A 6,000-nucleotide genomic window follows, 5' to 3' on the forward strand; every position below is an offset into this window, starting at 1 on the left:
GCTGCACATACGTGCTGCGGCTCTAGTTCCACATCATCTCAAAGGTGCTCTACTGGATTGAGATATAAACTCTTTATCACGTCAGTGGAATCAGCTGGAAATGATGGGACACGTTATTTTATACTGCTGAAAGTAGCCCTTGAAAATTAGTTATCGGTGACCATAAAATAATGTACATAGGGGTTATTCAGAGATCAACGCAGAACGCTGCATACACATGCAGATCTGTGTTCATCTCCTCACATGCTGGAGGCCAACCAGCACGGGGCAAAGCCACCCAGCATGTGTGAGGCCGCCTCCCGATACGTCCGCAATCTAATTGCGGATGCATCTGAACTAAAGCTGACCCCTGGCTGCGCTTTCAGGCAGTGGGCCGCCATTTTTTTACTTGGAGTGACTGCATGTGACTTCACACAGCCACCCTGAAAACGTTACCAGCCCACCCCCATTCGGAACACCCCCCCCCCCCCCCACAACGACGCCATGCTGCCTGCTGCTCTCAATCACACTGCGGCCGCATCTTTCCTGGATGCGGCCGCAATGTGTAAGGCCAGTGCGCATGCACAGAGTACCCAAATGCAGCCACTGCATTCAGACGCACGGCTGTGTTTGGGTCTGAATTAGGCCCATTATAGTCAGCAAACTGGCCATAGGGTGGGCGAAGCAGCACAGGGCGGAGTGCCCTTGGAGCAGCATCCTTGCTGACCTTGCATCTGGCTAGCCAGTTTCGCTGCTAAGGAGCCGGCCGGTATGTCCTTTTCGTCCACGCACCCTGCAGACTGTACATACGCTGTGAGTGTCCTTAGGGGGCACGGAGCAGTGCAGTAGTGTCCCGTGATGGCAGTCCCGTCCACCCCAAACCCCCAATGAGTGCAGTCTAAAGCTGGGTACACATGAGAGGATCTAGCCAACTATTTTTGCTAGACAGGTCTTTGAACGATAATATTGTTCCGTGTGTACAGGCTAGATCGTTCACTAGGCGCACTCCTGTGGGTAAACGACAAAATCGTTGATAGACTGTGCAGCAAGGTCAATTTTGGCTAGATCGTTCATGATCGTTCACTGTCTACACAGTGTATGAACAATGAACGATTTTGGCTAGCACAGACCGCTCAGCACACATCTCTCCCCCCGCTCAGCACAGCGCGATGTGCTGAGCAAGGGGACGGATGGACACGGGGGGCCACTCATTTCACCCAGCGGTGAGCTGAGCGACCTGCTAGATTGGCCTGCACCCCTACACACAGAGCGATGTTCAACTAATTTCTAAGCAATCTAGTCAGATTGCTTAGACATTTGCTGAACATCGCTCCGTGTGTACCCCCCTTTAGATCACATTTCTACTCAATCCTGGCTTTTGGTCTGAACAATAACTGAACCTCTTCACCAGCTCTGCATAACTTAATGAATTGCTGCCACATGATTGACTGATTAGATATCTACAGTAACAAGTAGGTGTAACTAATAAAGTGCCCACTGATTTTGTGCATGTTTTTATATGTGTGTGTCACCGATGTTTGACTACTCCTGTCCCATAGATTGCTCACTCTCATATGCAGAGTCCTCTACCCAAATGTGCTCTTAACGTCCTCACCTATGGCAACATCTTCTCTCCCATACTATTTTTTTTGCTATTGTTCTCTGAACCTGTCCGCTGCGCTCATCAACTGGGGCCAAGATTCACTCATAGTAGATTTCTTTTTAAGCAACGACCATACAGTATCTATTCTTTTTTTGTGCTACTATTTATATATTGTACTTTTGTATACATATATTGCAATGCTTGTTTTGTACTTTTGTATGCATAAAATCGAGGTTATCCCTTATGTTATCTGACACTAGCAAATATTTGGTACTCAAGGCCTACACCAGATGTTTATGTACATCTCAGATGTTTTCAGGTCTGTGCATGCACAGAAGCCGCACTGAGTATGCGCAGATCTGGGGCTGTGAGGTCGTTCGCAGTAACCCAAACACTGTGGCATGATTGACATGTTACTGGCGATAGTGGGTGGCGACAAGGAGTGTCCCAGAAAATGGGGGCATGATGGCTCCATTTTCTGGGATTGCCATAGCCAGTGCTTCACTGACACTGAAAGCATGAATTTCCGGCCATCCTGAGAGTTACTCAGATGACCGATGTTCACACAGATGATCCAATCTCTGAATAAGACCCTATATTCACCATATTCAAAAGGATGTAATTGGTGGGTTTTGTTGGGAATCAATGGGCCGGATTCAAATTTTATCGCGGGTTCCAGCACCCACGAGCGCCCGCCGACAGCTAGTCAAATGTTGCTGCTGATGAGTGCGAGACGTTTATTTAACTCGCTACCACCAGAGGTGGCGAGTTGGACACGTGCAAAGAGTCTTTTCAACCTCACGCCCATTCGTTTAGTCGGGTTTAAGTAGGAACAATTGAATATCGCTTTAGACAGGAGATCGGGCATGATAAAACTATTGAATTCCCCCCACTGTGTCTTTAGATATGAGTTTCAATATAAATATGCTTGTTACTTCACAGGTATTGCATACATAAATGGAATAGGCAACCTAAGGCTGAACGAGCATGATGAAATAATCAATTTAATAAAGGTTGAGAGGCACGTTTCCTAATTACCATGAATTATTGATTGAGCCTTAAAATAAACGCATTGTGTTAGCGGTGACAGCGGGGGATACGAAAGGACATTTGTCTTTGCAAAAAGCTTTATACAATACAATTGTAAAACTGTCATTATAAAATCATCTGTAACAGCTTTTGACATAAGATCTTTAGTATCATTGGAAACTAGCAGTGACCATCCTAGCACAGAGCCCTCTAAGGGCGGTGTCACACTTTTCGGCATCTGAAGTACTTATGCCTAATTTGACAGTGCTTTTATTGCAGTGCTAGCCGGAAGTGCTTACAAGCTCTGTATGACAGGGTCAGTTCAGATATAATATATTTCAATTGGAGAGCGTTTTAATTCAGAAATTTACACACTTGTCAAGAATGTTGCTATCCACTTCTCATGTGACACCTCCATGTAGGCTAAGCACATTAGTCCTTTAAACCAGGACAAGATTCCCAGAGCATGCGCTCCAAAATGCCGGCCACGCGGCAATCTGGTGCATGACTCCGGACAGCAATGTCGGTGGTGAAACACTGCCGCATCACTGCTGGGTCCAGGAAAGAGGAGGGGGCAGTGGACGTCGGGGGCTGAGGATGACGGGGGCAGCGGTTCACATGTGATGCAACCAAGACAGGTAACGGACTCCTGGCTTTGGTCATATAATATGCAACCAAGCCAGGCAAGAGGTTAAAGGGACAGTATGGTAAGCCTACTCATAGGGGGAATTCTATTGCTGTTTGGGCAACCACAAGTAATTAGCACCCAACGGTAGCTATTAAATTGTTTACCGATTGGGTGTGTAAATTCGGCTGTTTGGGCACGCTAACAAACACTTGCCTGGGTTTAGCTGCTTTACATGGGCATTTGGATGAGACAGATTTGATAAGGAATGCAGTGGAACCCGATCAGTAAAACAATTGAATAGCTCTGTCGGGGTGTAGTATGGTATGCCGGCTGCCGGGCTCCCCGCGACCAGCATACCGGCGCCGGAATCCCGACCGCCGGCATACCGACAGCGTTGCGAGCGCAAATGAGCCCCTTGCGGGCACGGTGGCGCGCTACACGCACCACGCTATTTATTCTCCCTCCAGGGGGGTCGTGGACCCCCAAGAGGGAGATAAAGTGTCAGTATGCCGGCTGTCGGGATTCCGGTGCCGGTATACTATGTGCCGGGATCCCGACAGCTGGCAAACTGGAGACCACCCCTCTGTCGGGCACCCATTACTTATCACCTATCACCGTGTAAAAAACAATTACCCATTCCCCCAATAGAAATTATTACAATTTTGCACAATTAAACACTGCTCAATATACGCCTAATGAAATGCACTTGTAAGCCACCACTATTAACAGTTAGCATTTCAATAAATACATAAATAGAAAATAATAAATCTCAGTGTTATAATAACATTTAGTCAGCTTTGCAAGTATCCACATCAGCCAGTGCCATAGTATCTGTATCCAATCATTATGTAACACTCAGGAGACATACTTCTAAATGTCAACAATGTATCTATATACAGGAATAAAGTAGTATTTAATGCCCACTGTAGGGAAAACTTAATCAGAAATAATCAACAAGAAAAGTCAGTTTTATACCAAAATATATAATCCTAAAAAGTTACCTTTGCAAATGAATGGCAACCACACAATAAATACAAGAGACACAGAGCAAGTGATCATATGCTAGTTCCCCACCCCCACTTCCATACTGTACATAGACCTCACTTGTTTCCAGGTAGCAACAGTAATACATATAATCCATCTATACATACACACACATATATATATTAAGCTACACAGATAGAGCTGGTGAGCACAATATTATAATGTACACCTGTGATAGCTACACTCTGCATCAGCACATTATTTCGAGTATAGGTTACAGAGACACAGACTGATCTCCTGATGAGTTCACCTCTCACCCAGAAGAACTGTGCTGCAGTCAGGATAGAGTTAACCATCAGAGTGGGGGAAGGGTACTGTGCCGGGAGAGGGCGGCTGGGTGGGGGATGGGCTTTGGGCCCTCTCCAGCAATGATGCGGTTAAACTCCCTCAGCACCACCCCTCCCCCCATCATGATAGTGAGCTCCTCAGTCTGGGATTCCCTCCAGCTTCCCCACCCCCACCCCGCTGTGTCCATACACAATAGCACGTACACTGACAGCATTACATGTCAGCACACAGGGCACCACACTATGGTACATGCCTTACAGTGCCCATCCCCCACTCAGCAGCATCTAGGCATGCAGGGACCCCAACTCTCCCCCCTCCCCAGTAGCTGCACCAACTCCACCCACACACCTTAGCCCGGGCATGCACAACAAGGGCACTTACCTGGATATTGTTGCAAAATATGCAGCTCCCTCCCCAAAGCAGATAGACAGCTAGGAAGGCTGGTGATATGCAGTTATTACCCTGGTGAGAGGAGGGGAGAGGAGGGGGTAAATCCAGGAGATAGATGATGGGGGGAGGGGGCAAGTTATTAGGCTGGAGAGGAATTGAGGCAGAATGTAAAAAGCTGTTACTAAGAGAAAGAGCCAAACGTTTCAGTGCAGCCAGCGGCGCTTAGACACTCAGCATTCAGGAGGTGACCGGCTGGGCGAAAGTGAGCCGGCCCGGCAGTCACTGCACACAGCAACACAGCCCCAGCCAGCAGAAGCCGGGGAGCCGCAGCAGCAGCCGAGGCACAACACACTGTACACAACTGCGGGGACACGGCGGTTCCCTCCCCGTCATCGTCCTGTGGGGTGTGAGGCGGCACCGCTCACCTGTGAGAGCCCGTGCACCTCACTCCCCCTGCCAGCTTGGTGGTGGTGGTGTGCCTTCTGTGTCCTGCTATACAGATGCCAGTGGTATCAGAGAGCTGAGTGTTGCTCACTGGGCCATTCATATGTTTTCCAATATTTCTGTATGCAGCAAAAAGACAGACCCATCTATAACTAAACACAATAGTAATCATACAGAATTGGAGGGGAACTTGATAACATCTAGTTATGTTGTTACATATACTATAGCTCTATATTTATTTCAGAGGAACTCTGCGTAAATGCACTGGGAAGACTCAATTTGCTCTGAGTTTGGGATGCGGTTAATTTACCGGCTGTTGGGATTCCGGCGTTCAGGATACCAACGCCGGAATCCCGACAGCCGGTGGAATGCCGCCAGTCAGAATTCCGACCGAAGCCCGGAATTCCCACTTGGGTGGTGGTCCACGTCACCACCTGAGTGGGAATATAATAGAGTGGCAAGCTCGCCACTGTGCCCAATGCATGGCGAGCAGACTTGCTGTCGGGATTCTGGCGTTGGTCCCCTGAGTTTCGCTGCACGCTCTTCCTGCTAATTTGGTAGTAAAAAACCCCTTATTTTTGTGTGCCCCTCTGTG

At 48.0% G+C, this 6,000-nt stretch overlaps 1 protein-coding gene across 1 annotated transcript in view; it reads right to left on the bottom strand.

Moving 5' to 3' along the window:
- TBL1XR1 (TBL1X/Y related 1) overlaps positions 1-5,361 on the bottom strand; it is a 358,018-nt gene extending 352,657 nt beyond the window's left edge. The window contains exon 1 of the mRNA XM_063916293.1: positions 4,953-5,361. The gene's annotated coding sequence lies outside the window, so the exon portion shown is untranslated. The remainder of the gene's footprint in view (positions 1-4,952) is intronic.
- Between the last annotated feature and the right edge of the window lie 639 nt (positions 5,362-6,000).

The sequence above is a fragment of the Pseudophryne corroboree genome, chromosome 4, assembly GCF_028390025.1.
Source record: "Pseudophryne corroboree isolate aPseCor3 chromosome 4, aPseCor3.hap2, whole genome shotgun sequence".
NCBI classification, from domain to species: Eukaryota; Metazoa; Chordata; class Amphibia; order Anura; family Myobatrachidae; genus Pseudophryne; species Pseudophryne corroboree.